At 35.6% G+C, this 17,685-nt stretch overlaps 1 pseudogene; it reads left to right on the top strand.

Moving 5' to 3' along the window:
- LOC109086077 overlaps positions 1-17,685 on the top strand; it is a 44,164-nt pseudogene that overhangs the window by 24,095 nt on the left and 2,384 nt on the right.

Here is a 17,685-nt window from a genome sequence, read left to right as displayed (position 1 = left end):
GGAACGTTTTGTAGGATCTGGAAGAATCTACAGCATCTCAAAGATCCGCTCTGATCACAGTGGAGATACAAGTGCACAAAAGTCCAGAAATCAACATGGAGAGAAAGACTCTGATGCTGTGACTTTAAATGTCTGTGTGATACATTATCAAATGTATGATATTGATAAATATCTTATTAATCTGTATTATGATAAATTTCAGATCACAATACTTGACCAAATACTGACCAAAAGGTCTCGTCAATGAAACAACTATTTTTTTTTCTTCCCCTTTTTAAAGTTTATTTTTATTTTATTAGAGACCCACCTAAAAAGCATCTCAGTGTCCCATCAGTCCATCTGGTGTAATAGTGGAGGGAGATTCAGTGACTCTGCGCTGCAGCAGTGACTTCAAACCCACCTGCAGAAATCATACTGGTTAAAAAGGAGGAACGGGTTGTAGAATCTGGAAGAATCTACAGCATCTCAAACATCAGCTCTGATCACAGTGAAGAATACCAGTGCAAGTCCAGAACACTAAACATGGAGAGCAAAGTCTCTGACGCTGTGACTTTAAACATCAATGTGTGAGTTAATGATGGTTCAGTACTGTCGACATTAAAAATTCAGTGGGTGGAAAAAATAAATAAATAGGATCACTAATGATTGAAGGTCTTAGACCCACCTAGGAATGTCTCAGTGTTCATAAAAATGGATCTGATGAAGATATTGGAGGGGGGGGATTCAGTGACTCTGATCTGCTGGCAGCCAGTGACTCAAACCCACCTGCTCTGCAACTTCATCTGGTTTAGGAGAATCAGATCTCCTCTGTTGGGATCTGGACAGAGTTTTCAGAGCACTACAGAGTGGAACTCTTCTACTGTGAGGCTCATAATCAACACGGATCTCAGAGATCGAGGACAGCTGTTACTGTCACTGCTTAAAGGTAGAGCAGCTCATTTACCCTTTCTAAAGTGAAGCAAATGGATCTGTTTCGGCCACTTCCGTTAGTTCTAGCTACCTGCTTGTTCTGTCTCTGTTGTAGGACATCAGGGTGATGTGTACATATCCATTGGGGGTTTTTTGTGGAGCTGCAGTTATCATCACAGTGTTGCTGATTTGGTAAGATATGTGCAGTATTGTTGATTGCTGGTACTAAGCTTTATTATAACCTTCAGTAGAGAAAAAAAAATTTTGGTTATTAGTTTAGGCTACAAATATTAAACTTGTTGGGAGATTTTTCATCTTGAGAAATGAAATGTGAATAAATGCTTTATTCACAATTTTTGCTAACTATTGTAAAGTTGATACAGATTTGAGAGTCCGATATTGTTCTCAAAACAACATATTTTATTCTATACTCTTTTATATTTAACAACATTTGTTTTGCTTGTAAGGAGAAGCAGGGTGAAAAAGAGAAAAGACACAAAACTTGAAACAACGCAGGTGAGCAAAAATGTTGTTAATTGTCAATGGTCTCATTAGTAAATGAAATGCACTGCTCAAAAAAAAAAAAGACAATCTGTTAGCTGCATTATAGGCCGCAGATTAGATGGATCAGCCACATGGCTTGAGAAGGCCTTAGACTTTCTATCACGTGATAAAACAGAAATAGAGAAAGCTACAGTCACACTGGGTTACTGCTTGTTCTGTAAACATTTGTGAATATTGCGGCTAATCATAGCAGGGGACGTGAAAACATATCACTGAGAGATGCTATCAGTTGTTTATGGTTCACCTACAGCAGAAAAGGAGGGTTTTGGGCCCTGGTGTTGTGGGCAGCGGCCAGAGAGAACTCGTACAATCACAGGGAGGAGGAGGGGACGAGCTGGGCCCACAGGCTTTGGTGGTTGTGGGGGGCCCGCCATTTTTTGTGGTTGATATTCTGGGGGGCTTGCAGCGAAATGCACGGTGGGGAGAGTTTGGTCCCAGGCATACCACCAGATCCTCCATTTTATCGTGAGTAGCTTAGAAGTTTCTGGATGAGAGGGGGACTGTGTCTGGTGAGGGGGGGCTCTGGCTCTGGTGTTTCCGGTGGCTACGATATGTTGTCCTGTCTTCCTCGGCTGTTTTCCAGAAAAGTTGTCCTTTGGGGTTGGTTGAGTCCTTGGGAGCTGGTCTGATACATCACAGTCCATCTTTTTGATTGAGCTCTATGGGCAGGGGGCTCAGTCAGGATTGTGTCCATGAGCAGTTTTGCTTGTTGTGGCTGCATGATGTTATCAAAGTCCCTTGTGGGATTGTGTCAGCCACCATGATGACTCACTGATATGAAGTCCTGTGCTGGTCAGCTAATACTTTGTCCCAGGTGTGTGTGTGCCATTCAGGTTTAGGTGGCCAGTGGGAGAGCAGGTCTCTAATCCATAACTAGCACTGAACAGGCAACTCAGTACAGTAGAAACTGCTGAAGCTGGGATGCCCATTAATATTCTTGAGCGGAACCGCAATCGTCGGGGGACTGCTGTTGCTGGCCCTCGGCTCAGGCTATTTAAAAAAATTGGATGTGGAGGTTTTTCATGGTTTTAAAAGGATTTTTTCTTCCCCCCTAATTGACAACACAACCAAACACAAACATGTTTTTGCCTATTTGGACAGAAATAAACTCAAAAATAATGGATTTATTTTTTTTCCAATGCGCTCCCCCCCAGTCAAATGCATACTTTTCCTCTCTCCCGTTGCTGAGGTTTGTTTTCAATGGTAGTTCGTCTTATTGCCCAACAACAGCCCTGACTGCCACAGACCCAACAGCAGAAGAAGAATGCCAACAGGATACAAATAGGTGCATATATAAGACCACCCCTTTGAGTTGATTGGGTTGCAGGTACTGCCTCAAAAAAAAAAACACCAAAACTAGAGACGATTAAGCAAGATGGGATAAAGGGGCTTTTGTCTCCGCTTTGGGCTCTCCAGTGTACCTGGCTGTCACTTTTCATTTTTGCACCAAAGCAGGTGAAACTGATATTCACAATCACTTCTGTTTTCTAAGGCTGCCCCCCACCACACTAGATGATTTTTAAGGCTAATTTTAAGTCCGATCTGTACCCCCCGAATGATTGGGGGGTGTGGCCCCAACTTCGAAGGCTTGTCACATACAATTTTTTTATTTGTTTCCAAAAAAAAAAAAAAACTCTTATTGTGTGGTTGTCATTATGATTATTATTCAAAAACTGCTCGATCGAGACGGAGCATCCCTGAAATTCTCGCCCTCCATTGTGTTCTCTCTGTGTATGTTTGTGTTTCAGATGGGGCGGCTTCCTTGACATAAATTTGCCTAGAACCTGAACCCAATTTAATGGACTTAAGGGGGACTGCCCAAAACAACTCAAATCAAGGGCCATGATTGTGGCCATAACGTGTGACTATCTGTAGTCTTTGAGGTGGTTCCTTACGGAGGAGAGGTAGTTTGTCCTTGGTGCTCAAAGATTGTGAGTGTGATTATATTCTGTGATAGTTCTGTGATAAGTATTTTTGGTCTCCATTCTATGATATGTTTCCTTGTTAACTTGAACACAATCCTGAATTGACTAACGATTTTTGGTTTTCTGATTGTAAAATGTTGGCTGCTACTTTTTATATATATATCTTTTGAAAAAAAAATATTTTGTTAAATTTCAATTTTTTGTTAAAGTTGAGGGATGTAGGACAGTTCATTTTAATTTTGAAACAACAACTTTCTATCCCAACATTGTTTTTTTTGTTTAGGGAGTTCATGTAAGTTGAAACTGTATTTTTTTGTTTTCTTCAGTTTTGATTTAGGAAGTGTGAATTGTCATTTTAATGAAAAAAAAAAAAAAAAAAAATTCTGTTTGTTATTTTGGGCCTTGTCTGCCCCTGACGCTAATCCCAAGAATACATTCTTGTAATTCAACATCTCTCTGGTTCAAAAGAGACTCTCTTCCTCTTCCTGTTACCAGCTGACCCCTAGGACGGTCATAACAGGGGAAAAAATTGGGGACTTCATCTTAAAAAAAAGGAGCTTTTTTGTTCCCCCCATCCCGCACACCAAACCAATTGGAGGTTTTGCGGTTGCGTGTTAGTGAAAAAAAAAAATAAAAAAAACAAACTCATGAAATTTGCTTTGTATGTTTTTGTTTGGGCTGGGTGGTTTTTCACTTTAAGGGGGGGAGGGAATTCCAGTATTCCTCAAAATTTGAATTGCAAAAGTTTCGCAATGCAGCCTACTGGGCTGAACAATTGGATATTTGTCGAAATGTTTTCATTTGTTGGAAATAGAAATGTGGCACTAGGAGAGCCCAAGGCTGACTACACCATTGGATTATTCTCCATTTGTTTTTTTCTTTCTATCACGTTTGATCTTTGCGAGTCTCTGTGAGATCCTCGTTGTCACTGTGAAATCATTCCTACAATTCGCAAATGTGTGATCGTGTGTGGTCTGGTCAAATTGGTCTATGGGTGGCGCATTCAGAGGATCTAGTTTGGCCTTACTAAGACTACAAAAATCGTTTGAAACTGTCTTCATGTCATGGTCTTGTAGTCTTCCCATGGCTTTAAAATGGGTTGAAAGATTTGAATATCGTTCTTAGTGTGTGGGCCAGCCTAACTGGAACCAGATTGAGCATCCCTGAAGTTTCACTGACTTTGGGTGTTATACTGTGATGATTTCATGGAGTTTATGGTTGCATATAATTAGCTGAAGTATGATAAGTATAGTATGATAATAAGGTAAGTAAGCTGGATTTATTACTATGGTGTTGATTAACTTGATTGTGCTCCACCTAGTGTTGATTATTTTTTGAGCAGGTAGTATCTAAAACACTTGAAAGTTCTGAATGCAGTTGTGAGTTGTTTATTAGCAATGGTTTTAACATAATTAATCTTCACTAATGTCTCTGCTTCTTCAATGTCAAAGATGGATCATTCCAGTCCAGACCTGATGGGATGACAGATACAAAGTATCTGATGGTTGATTACACTGAACGTTTGTATGAGAATGTAATAGTAATGTTATCATTATAGTCAGTCCATTGGTGTGGGACCACAAATATGGTTGTTATTATTATATATAAGCTATTCATTATAGTTATTAAAAACTATTTGTCAATGTTCTCTCTATTCTCTCTATTTTTTTTCTTTAATTGCAAAAGATGAATTAGTTCCAGACCTCATGATGACAAGAACTTTAATGACTATGAAGTAGAGTCGAACTGAACCTGTGTATGAGAATGTAAATGGTTTTAAGTGCTTTCACTCTTGATATCAAATGTCTCCTGGAATAGTAACTTATGGTGCACAAGCATATAATTTCACTGTTTAAGATCAAGTTTAATTCAAGTCCTTTTATACTGACCAGAAATTTGAAAGTGTATTATTTTAGTCATGAAGTTATTTCATAAATTCCACTTTCTTTTCTTTTAGCGTGACAGGGGCCGTAGTGTTTGGGACATGTGGCAAAACATTTTACGAAGCCGTTTTTCTGTTCTCACTGTGGGTGGAGCTCCTGAATGATTGACAGTGTCTTGATTTTACAGAATTAATTTAAAAGAAATTGGTTTTATCCAAATGATAAGCCTTAAGTGACTTATTTGACTGTATTTAAGATAAAAAAATATTATACGAATTAGAATAAAACAATCTTACATTTACAACACACAAAAAACTACAATCTCGGAGGTTAAAAAACTAATATTAATCATGTAGAGATCTCATTGGATGTTAAGTTTAACATATTCTGCCTATTCCGTGTTTTTAAAGATATTGTATATTGTTTTTTTATTAAAGTGTATTGTCATAAACGCAGGTTGCGTTCTTCTTAGTCTTTTCTTTGTATTTAAAAACAGTGCTTGAAACAAGCATGGGAAAAAAAAAATTCACTTTTTGACCGGCGGGTGCGTTTGTTGTTCAGAAACAGTGAATAATTTACAAAGCAAATGATTTCAGTGAATTGGATTTCAGAAGATTCAAAAAATTAAAACCTTTCCATGTCACTAGTGTGATTATAATGAATCAATGATACAGCCCATCCCTCTACAGAAGAATCTTCAGGCTACATTACTCTCTCAGTTCAACACAAATGTTTTTGTCATGCATTACATCCTTGCTGCACGTGAGATTTAAAACCCTTGTACTTCCATGATTACGCATGTCAGCTGGTCAAATTTAATGCCATTTTTTGATTTATGAAGGTGGATAGCTTTCTTAAGGTAATTTACATTCACGAGTCAACAATAACATCAAGGGCACAATCTGCCTTCTAAAACTACGGATGTCAGCCTACGCAACAAGAAGTCTGTGATGTCAACAGACACTCAGGGCTCGGTGGCCGTTTCTCATGAGGGTCACATGATCATACAATGTAAGAGATGCTGCTGATTGAGTTTGGACATGTCTTCTGTTTCTCACCTCTCCTGCTAATAAAGAGCTGATAATGCTGTTTGTGGAGTTTGTTTAAATCAGATCTTGAGAGATTTAAAGTCTTTTCATTCAGTTAATCTAAGGCTGCGGGCTGAAAAAGTTGTAGTGTGTTCGTATTTCTCTTTTCTTTCAGTGCTATGGTTCACTGCAGGTGTTTGAATGATTGAAATAATGTTTAACGGAAACAAAAAAAAACATCATTTACTAACACTTTATAAGAACATTCTACTAACATAATGGAAACTGGAATATTTTTTCATGGTTTTTGGAAATGTTACAAAATCAATGTTCCTAGCGAAAGGGGTTTGAATTTTACATCAAAAAAAAATTAAGTTGAAAGAACGTTTTTGAGGCACATTCAGTTTTCCCGCTTTAAAAAAATAATTTTCCTCTAACGTCAAGAAAACTGGACATTTTTTTATGTGTCCCAGAAAAACCAAACACTGAATATTTGAGATTTGGAGAAAATGTCGTGATATCTGGTAGTGACTAAAGAACAGTTAGAGAGAATGTTAGACCTTGGATTGTGGTAACGTTCTCTTTCAAGGAGGCTTTGCTTAAGAGATTACTGGGCTTCCCCCCCAAAAAAATCTGGGGATGAATATGGGAGGCATGTGTGCTTCTTATCTTTGGATACTCTGGCATGTTTTGTGGTCACAACAGTGTAGTTTTATTAATAACCTGTTGTTTTGGGGCGCGACATGGTCAGGTGACACGCCAGGAAATCGTTTTTAGCAGCCATGGCATCAAACCTTAGAAGCCTGTCCAAAGGCGCTATCTTTTTGTTTAAAAACCTGAAAAAAACATCAACTCCAAGGAGAAAATTGGGGGTGAATATCGACTTAAAAATTTTTGATTTATGTCACTTCACGTTTATGTCATATTAGTTGTCCTGAAGATTTGGAACGGTTACTCTGCAGTCGTGGGATTACTGTCCACAAAATATTTTTTAGTTTGTTTTGTTTTGGGGAAAACCTATATGGTTACCCTTCTGCATGAAAACAAAAAAAACCTGTTTCATGGAGGATGAAAAGAAACTACTGTGTTTGGAACGGCAGATGTGAGAAAATGACAAGACTTCATATTAAGTCATTCAGATAGGCAGAGAATGACCCCCCTAGTGGCTGTTTTGTGATACATTCATGGGACATTTATGAATTTACATGGACATCAATTGAATTTAATTGAATTTAGTGTAATAAGTTAAGGAAGTTAGGAAGTTTAAAAACATCCGGTTTATTTTATTCATACAAATACTTTCAGATCATACAGGATGTAGAGACCTTATAGCCTAATGCATTGTACAATCTCATTGAATATTGTAACCACAGTAAATCAATTCTTGTTCCCTGAGGTATTAAAAAAGTAAAAAAACAGTTAAACAGTGATGTAAACAGAACCGTCTGTAGTCAGTCCTGGGGGGGCCCGTTCTTCGTTCGCCGGGTCTAAAACTCACTCTTAGCTGGAGTTGATTGTTGATGATTTGGCATGATCTTGGATTGTTTGGGTTCTTTGGGGGTCCTCATTCTGGAGTTGCTGTCATAGCAAACAGGTCAGTAAGCTTAAACCTGCTCGGGAGCAGCTTATTTCGTGTAAACAGGATTAGATTGGCATCTTTTTTTTAAGCAGAATTTGATACTTAAAATCTGTCCGCTACCACTGATAACTTTATTACAAGAGCAAATCCTACTGAATCCAGGGACAATAAATTTAAAATAATAATAATTAAAAAATTTAATTTAAAGATAAAATAATTAATGTTGTTTAGAACTTTAATCTATAGACACAGACAGTTTTAACTCACTCATAGATTTATTCGTCATAAAAATTATTTACTTCATTAATTGTATTAGTCTTACACCACATGCTATACAGATAATTGGAAGAGTTGTGCATTAATTGAGTTGATGGGACGGATATTATGGGGAGTGACTTGATGGAGTGGAGGAGATGCAGATAACACTATCTTGGACCCTTAAGAAACTTTAATTAATGCTGTCAACGTAACAGATCTGTTCAAATATAAAATAAATTAATTGCTAATAAAAAAAATAAAAGTGTAAATCCTGTACAAATATTAGTATAAAAATCGCGGAATATAAATAGATTGGGCGGATCATGTAAAAAAAATTAAAATCAAAAAAGAAAAAAAGAGTGCACATATTATTTACGCTATAATAAACATTGATGTTAGTTTTTGTTCGCCTGATTAGCGCGATGATATCATTTTGGGAGATTATGTAACAGTTTCATCTCGGATGTAATAAAAGCGGGCCATACGAAAAGAAAAAAAACGGACCCTTGGTCTAATTTTCCTACTTTCTTGTAGAGGATCATGGGAAAACAAAACCAATGCTGGAATGCAATCTGTAAAGAAACAAATTAGGTTTAGAATATTCAAAATATAAAACAGATCATTTGCAGTAATAAGAGAATGAATGAGTTACTTAAAAAACCATTTGTAATTTTTTCTAGAGTTTTTAAGTCACTATCTCATACTGATATCACACAGCACTAACATTTTTATTTGTATTTAATGGTTTAACAAAAAACCACTTGGCCATCTTTGTGGGAAATTTTGCTTCTGTACGCAAACCTCAATATCTCATCTCAGTCTGTAGAACAAAAACTGGTGAACCTTTTATGAAATATGAGGTGGACTTTTCCTAAAATAATTCACACCATCAGTTCTTCTGTATCGCATACTGAGATGTTGATCATCATGATGTTTGTTCTTTGTCATTCGGTGCATATCAAGCCATATTAATTGGATAGAATATCTTGCATGTGTTGAATTCCTCAAGTGGAAAGGAGGAAATGAAGTAAATACCTCTAAAGCAGCAAATCCCAAAGCCATACCAGTGAGGAGAAAACTGCATTCTCCTCGCAATCACATTCACTAATGCCCTGGAAGCAAAGCCATTTTCAGACTACAACAACACAGCAAAAACACACACTGAAAAAATACACACATCAATACAATATTTTGCATTTGCTTTAGACAAATTATGCACATTTGCCATGCATTCATTATTTGCAGTCCCAATGGACTAAACCAATGTGCCAAAATTATGCAAATAGTAGCTTGGTTTCTTGCTAAACTGATAAAATTAGTGGTGTGTGCAGGGTGAGGCTATGGGATTGTCAATGCATCTTCATTCTTTTTCTTAAATCTTCATACAAGTTTTTCAGATTTGGTACCCCCAAGTTTCAGCAAAAAGGTTCTGTGACATAGTGTTGTTGGTTTCCCAGAATTGTTCCACCTGCATTTAAGCCGAAAAAAAAAAAAAAAAACAAACAAAAAAAAAAAAAAAAACAAGAGTTGGAATTATTAGGGATTCTAAATATCAGAAAACAGGATAGAACATGTTTATCTGGGTGCCATGAGACCCCAGACATAGTGCTAATCGACTGGGATTATCCTCTCATCCATGGCCAGTACATGATATCTGGTGCCATATACCGCAGACATAGTGCTATTCCAGACTCTCATCCTTGCCATATCCTGAATGCTTACATTTCAGCCCCTGATTTTACAGAAGCACATGCTACATACTTGTAAAGACAGATTCATTTCAACCACATAGGATAAAAAAAATCATAGAATAAGGCACATGTGGATGTAATATGTATTTTTATACAGATATAATAAATCATTATGGTTCTTAATGTAGTTTCTTGTATTGTTAATATGAACAGTCATGGAAAATGTATTTGAATTCATTTAAAGCTCACATATTTTCAGGATCAAATTATTATTTTATTTTAATAACATCATTACTCTGTATTCTTTTTTAGTTCACTACATAGGCTTTTTGAGTTACTAAGAATATATTTTACAATTGTGTTATTTCTGTGAGCTCCCATGGTTATGAAATGATTTGAAATATGGGAATTTCTATCATGACATTTCTATTAGTTTGTCTTAATATGCTAGATTTTTTTCTTTGTGAGATTCTTTAAATCTTTGTGAGAATAATCTCCATAAAAATGATTCTAAAAAATCCTTATCCAATAATAATAGTCTTGAAAAGTCATTCAGTTCATTGGTCAAAAGTTGAGTGAAACCTGATAGCAGTTTTGTAAAAAAAAAAAAAAAAAAAATCGACCTTGAAAAACAAAATAAAGAGAATGCTATTTCCGAATTCTACCTCAAAACTTCACTTTTAATTCAGTGAGTTATTTGCTGGGGTTTTTTTATAATTATTTGTGAAATTTGTAACAAAATTTTTTCAGTGTGCTTTTGTTATGGTGCAGTGCATCAGCTCTCACCAAAGGCTCAAAGCCGAAGAGCACTATCACCGCTGCCACCTCCACGAGGAAGATGATGAGCATGATGCTGAAAAACTAGGAGAAAAGTTGAGAAATTGACCTTTCTGTCTACATCTGTGGCTAAACATTCACAGCAGCTTTAGCTGAACACATTTGACAGAAATGGGTTCACTCACTGAGACCAGCATGCATTTGCTTCCCTTTACAGCTCTGCAGCATCCCAGGAAGCCCATGAGCATCAGAAACGCTCCCACACCAATCAGCACGTAGCCGATGTTTGCCAGCTGGGCCAGTTCGGGCGGTGCATCTTCAGTGTTCTCTAAAATGCCCAGAAGAGAGACTCTGTCCACTTCCACCCAGATGCCTACCCCCAATATAGTCCAGTGAGAGAGAACAAAGCCAATAGTTGTGGAATGGATGAAGTGATTATTTAGTCTTTGATACAGATGATGCCAATGTATTTTTTGATGAGTCTGCTATGTTAGTAATAATAACGTTACCTGCTTGAGGGAAAGGGTTGCCAGGTTTTAATAAAAAAACCTACCAATTTCTATTCAAAACTAGTCCAAAACTAGCCCAAACTAACCACGTCTTGAGGGGATCCCCCGGTAAAAATTGTGTTCCGGGACTAAAATACATGTTATTGGGGTTGCTTCAACCCGTGGCAACAGTGATAAAGTAGTACATGGGAAAAAGTGAACTTGGCAACACTGTGACGCACAGTAATGTCTACAACGGACACGAGCACTATCTCTGTATGACCACAACAGCTTGAAGTTGTTTAATTTGGCACAGTCTCCCTGCTGCACTAATAGTATAGCAAGCCATTCCTCTGTGTATACATATCCTTACAAGTACAATTTAGCTGTATTATATGAGTCCCCTTCAAAAATTGCTCTCGAGAAATTTTATGTTGGACGAAATTTACACCCCTGCATACAGGTAGAAATGTCTTTAGAAAACCAGGGGCATGAAGATGAATCTTAAGAACCTGTCATCACAAACTTTAAGTTTGTAAAGAAAATAACAATACTTTTATTTATTTATTATTATTATTATTATTATTATTACAAAACTATAGAATCTACATACAGCAATTACTGTAATAGATAATGTTATTATCTTTTATATTACTTTACCATTCAAGTATGGAGTCAGTTTTTTGTTGTTGTTGTTGTTGTTGTTGTTGTTGTTGTTGTTGTTGTTGTTGTTTTTTTTAATAAAAAAAAATCCAGCAAGGAAGCATTAAACGATTCAAAAGTGACTGTAAATCCAACTAACGTTCACTAATGTTTCAGTTGGACGTTTGTGAAACTTTTTTTTTATTTTTATTTTTTTTAATGTTCGGCTTCTACTTGGAAAAAAAAAAAGAAAAAAAAAGAAAAGAAAAAAAACCTAGACATTCTTAACATTCAGAAGACATTCAAAAATACTGTTCTCAAAATTCACTGGGAACATTTGCAGAACTTTCTTAGAATATATTTTTGTTAGCTAGGAAAGCATAATGTTAGAAAATAGTTTTGTTTTAAATTTGGATTCTGATCATTAAAAGTGTAGCTGTTTTATTGAATGCTTCTCTGAAATTACATCAGAACTGTACAGAAGTACACCATTAAAAAAACATTAAAAAATGAGGCTAAGCACCACAATACAGGGCTAATATAAACCTGTGTCTAAAGATCTGCTGATGATCGCTAACTAAAGATTAATGGACAGCTGCTAACAGGCACTGGAATGAGTAAATACAACTTCTGAGCTATATAAAACTTTATGTGGTTATTCTGAAGTCATCAGGATGGTTTGGTTCCTCTAAATGTGACGAAGCTCACTATAGGAGGTCATTTGTTAAAATTATTTTGTTGCTATTCTCTATAAACGGGTTTCTGACTCATTGTGTGTGTGTGTGTGTGTGTGTGTGTGTGTGTGTGTGTGTGTATGTGTGTGTAAGAGAGAAGCAGTCAGAGCTATTGAGATTTTACATTAACAAAACTATTAATCTATCTTGTTTTCTGTTAGTTTGGTTGCATAGACATGAATGTATTCCTTGTCTTACAATTCTATAATTATAGAACCTAAACAGTTCAGTATTTTCAATGTTGTATCAAAATATATGTCTGTCTGTCTGTCTGTTGCCTAAAAAAGTGTCCTCCTTGTTCCTTTTCTTTTTAAGAACTACATATATTTCTCCTTATTTGTATTTTTTATTTTTTAAGTTAAATCTTGTTGGTTTACCATGATGTGTTGTAGACTGTGTGTGTGCCCTGATCTCATTATTTATCATTCAGGCTTTAAGGAGCACGGTAAGACAGACTTTTGATATCTCTATGTTCTTTTGTCCCAAAGTCTCTGTTTTTGTTTATTTTTCAAACACATTATCAGTTGTTCATATGATGCTGTACAATCATTCAGTAAACATCAGTGTCGACAGAAATGTGAGCTGAGCCAGGTTTTATGAAGGTAAAATCTTCAGACAAGAAGAAATGTGAATGATAAAAAAGCATCATAATTATAAAAAAAGGAACAAAAAAAAAAGTATAAATAATCATTGTTCACTTCTTGATTCAAAGCATATGTTCACTTCACTATAAGTGTAAATTTTTCGAAATTGAGATTTATACGTCATCTGAAATCTGAATTAATAAGCTTCCATTGATGTATGGTTTGTTAGGAGGACAATATTTGTCTGAGATACAACAATTTGAAAATCTGGAATCTGAGGGTGCAAAAAAATCTAAATATTGAGAAAATCGCCTTTAAAGTTGTCCAAATGAATTCTTAGCAATGCATATTACTAAACAAAAATTAAGTTTTGACATATTTACAGTAGGAAATTTACATGATCTTTACTTAATATCCTAATGATTTTTGGCATGAAAGAAAAATCAATAATTTTGACCCACACAATGTTTTTTTGGCTATTGCTACAAATATACCCCAGCGACTTAAGACTGCTTTTGTGCTCCAGGGTCACATTTGTTTAGATTATCATTGTTGTTTTCTTGATTAAATTAATATTTTCTATTTTTTTATTTTGTTATTTTATTTAAGTTTTTAAGTTAAAAAATTTAATATTTGTATAAAAGGAATAATTTCAATTGGTTATTTTTGCTAAAAAATAAAAGTGCCTCTATATACAGAAACATTTTACTGTCATGAAGTGGATACAGGTGGCCCAACTTGTCCTGGGTTGATCCTTCTTGAAGAACAAACAGAGGTTTTTCAGCCATGATGGAAATTATGTCATAAATGATGTATTTTAAATATCTACTGCATATTTGTTGTAGTTGTTGTGTTGCTGATGTTTGTTGGAATGGCTGCTACTATTTTGATCTTCCTGCTCATGATTCACGGTGAGTCACTGCAACTGCTCACTCTGTAGACACTTCGTAGATTCGTTTTGCACTCATTGATAGAAAATAAATAAATAAAATTATAACATTTTTCAAGTATTTCATATGAAGTTGAGGATAAGATACACATACAATTATATATTTTGATTATATATTAAAGCCTTGATTTAATATAAGTTGTGCTTAGTATGAATTGTGTGTTTCAGGGGTTTCTAGTGCTGGTTGGGGTGTGAGTTACAGACATTCACACATCTGTGCACTAAAGAACTCATCAGTGATAATGAGCTGCACTTATACATACCCTACTGGATACAAGATAAAGAAAACATTCTGGACCAAAACACTTGTTAAACATAAAAATGAAGATTCAAGTGAAGAAGAAAAGGAAAATGAAAAGTTTCTAGATCTGTCTGAAGACCCTGAATACAGTCAGAGGCTTCAGTATCTGGGAGATGAACAGAAGAACTGCACCATCAGACTGAGTCATGTGACACAGAAGGATTCACACATGTACTATTTCAGATTCACTACAAAAAAACTGGATAAGAAATGGACTGGTACTCCAGGAGTGAATCTTACTGTCACAGGTGACTTGATGAGGTTTCACTCTTCTTCTGTGCATTATGTTGAATAATAATCAGTGTATGACAGCAGCACTAGATATAATGTGTGTGTTGTGTTCAGATCTTCAGGTGGAGTCTCCTGAGAGAGTGACAGAGGGAGATTCAGTCCGTCTGACATGTAAAAAGCAGCTGCGCTCTGACTGACAGAGCAACATTCATCTGGTACAGAAACTCACAGCCATTAACTGAGAGAAGAGACAGAAACAATCAACTCCTGCTGCAGTCAGTCAGAAGAGAGGATGCAGGCAGATACAGCTGTGCTCTACAGGGACACAATTACATCTCTCCTGCTGTTCAGCTCAGTGTCACCTGTGAGTATGGATTCATTAGTACTTAAAAAAAGAAAGAAAAAAAGGATATTGTGTTTAAAAAAGATTATTTAAAATGTGCCCTCTTTAGATCCACCAAAGAGTGTCTCAGTGTCCATCATCAGTTCATCTGGTGAAATAGTGGAGGGAGATTCAGTGACTCTGATCTGCAGCAGTGATTCAAACCCACCTGCAGACATCAGCTGGTTTAAGGAGAATCAAAGCTCCTCTGTTGGATCTGGACAGAGTTTCAGTGCACTACAGAGTGGACGCTTCTACTGTGAGGCTCACAATCAACACGGATCTCAGAGATCAGACGCTGTTACTGTCACTGTTAAAGGTAGAGCAGCTTATTTACTTGTGTGATTCATTGTGGACTGTTTTAATGTGATGATTTTATCTTAACCTTTCATCTTGTCTCAGTACTATTTTGGAAGACATCTCATACAGCCATTGTAGTAACACTGTGTGGAATTGTAGCTGCTGTCATCATTGCATTACTAACCTGGTAAGAGTCAGAGTTTTATTTTTTGTGTTAGTTATGTGGTTTAATATTGTGTGATGTTAATATATATGTTAATATAATATGTTTTTTTTTTTTAGCAGCTGTGTAAAAAGGAACAAACTGCAGTCTGAGGTCAGTCAGTTTCACTACAATATGTGCTCAAATACACGCTTTGCCCAATAGGGGGCGCTGAAGGGAAACATAAAAATGAATGAGGAAAATATAGCAAAAGAAGCCAAAAAATAAAGGAAAGATTTTACTGAAATGGATCTTTGTTCAAATACAATTATTTATTTATTTATTTATTTATTTATTTATTTATTTATTTATTTATTTATCACTCGTAGTTGACCTACCTTGCAAACAAAATGCATTCAAGCTATTTGTTACATTATCACATGTGCTTTGATATTTTATATGCTAGAAAGCATTATAATAAAGCCATAAGTATGAAACTCTGATCACTCTAAGGCGGACTTGACTAAAAGAGGTTTTCGGCGATTCAGTTTGATTTGTGAAAGAATCATTTAGTCCGGTTTACTGAACCGGATCACTTGGAGTCACTGAAAAGATATGACTCAGATGAATGATTCATTTACAAATAACTCTTAGAGGCTACATCATCCTGCATCAGATTAAGTATTGAAAATGTCCATGTTTGTAATCATTTGCTTTATGGTACAGTAAAATGTTGGTTGTATTAATCTACTGACAGAGCACTAGATTTTCTTTTACCCGCTAAAATGCACAAATGAACAAACAGGAAATAGGTTTACTGATGCGTTTTAAAATGTATGCCATTCTTGTTTTATATGTTTTCATTTTATTACTCTGATTCTCTCCTCTTCTGTCTTGGAATGCTGATGGTAACACTATTGGATATTTTTCTTATACTTTTCAGTTCCTCGTGAACAATTCTGATGACATAAGCACAATATCTGATTCTAGTCTGTTCTCATATGTGAATGAGAATGCAGTGGTGAGTGTACAGCTTCTAATTCAAACCTAGACGATACCACTATATTTCAAGATTAGTTGTGCTTTCCTTTTTCTCCTGGTTCTCATCTCTCTCTCTCTCTCTCTCTCTCTCATGAAGGCTGCTCATCCTTGCAGTAAAACACCTGATCCTAAAATGAACATCCATGTGTATGAGAATGTTACGATTTATGAGAATCTTCCAATTTTCACATACAATAGAGAAAATTATTGTGCTATTAAATATCCTACTCCGTAATCTACACAAATTAACCATTACATTATGACCACCTCCCTAATAAACTTTTGGCGTTATTTATTACAAATACAACCAAGAAAACCATGGTGAGTAGTAAAACCATGGTAACCATAGTTTTGAAATACTAACTATAGTTTAACCATGATATTTGTAGTAAAACTGTGGTTAAATGGTAGTCAATAAGCCAAAAACCATGGTTACTACAATTTTACTTTAATAAAACCATGGTTAATTGTCGTAAAGGTCAAAGTTCAAATGGCAGCGCAGCGCAAGTTTACTAGAGCAGATGTGTTCACTCGATCACGCGAGCACTAAACAGTGCTGTGAAATCCAGTGTGAAGTGCTTGAATTCAGCGAAGAACACAGATGACTCAGTGATTTAAACTAGTTTGAAAGGAGATGATACAGCGCTGACAAACAAGAGAAACACTGTGTGGTACAATACAAGGCTTTCCCATCTACAAATCACAATCATTTACCATGGATTTACTGTAGTAACATTATAACTGCACCATGCTATTGTGTCAGAAATGTGGGATAATTCACATCAAATCTTATTATATTATTAATACATGTAATAAAGGAGTAATGGGATATAATTTCATTATTTTCTGTGATTAAGCTAGGGTGTATGTGAATTTATACTGAATGTACTGTTTTTCATAAAAATATCTAGAAACCATATAGTTGCTATTATGGAAGACCAATGGCTAATTTATAATAAATCTAAAATGGTCATAATAATTCAATTTCACCATATAAAAATGAGGTTAATAAATTTTTTACAGATGTTATTGTTTTTGATAAAGAACATAATTTTACATTTGCATCCCTACTCAAGCTACTACAACTGTCAATTCTAGCTACTGTCAAATGTGCATTTCTATGGGTTCTTATTGAGTCTGAAATTTTCACTTTCATTTCATTTTTTTTTTTATTCGTCCTATTAAATTTTTTTAACCTTGCACACTGAGTCCGATGCATTTTAATTAATCCACTGCAAAAAAATAAATAAAAATAAAAATCTTAAAACAATACAAAG

This window comes from Cyprinus carpio, chromosome B1 (genome assembly GCF_018340385.1).
Source record: "Cyprinus carpio isolate SPL01 chromosome B1, ASM1834038v1, whole genome shotgun sequence".
NCBI lineage: Eukaryota > Metazoa > Chordata > Actinopteri > Cypriniformes > Cyprinidae > Cyprinus > Cyprinus carpio.
Note: the sequence above shows the minus strand (reverse complement) of the source record. Positions and strands in the feature narration are given on the sequence as shown.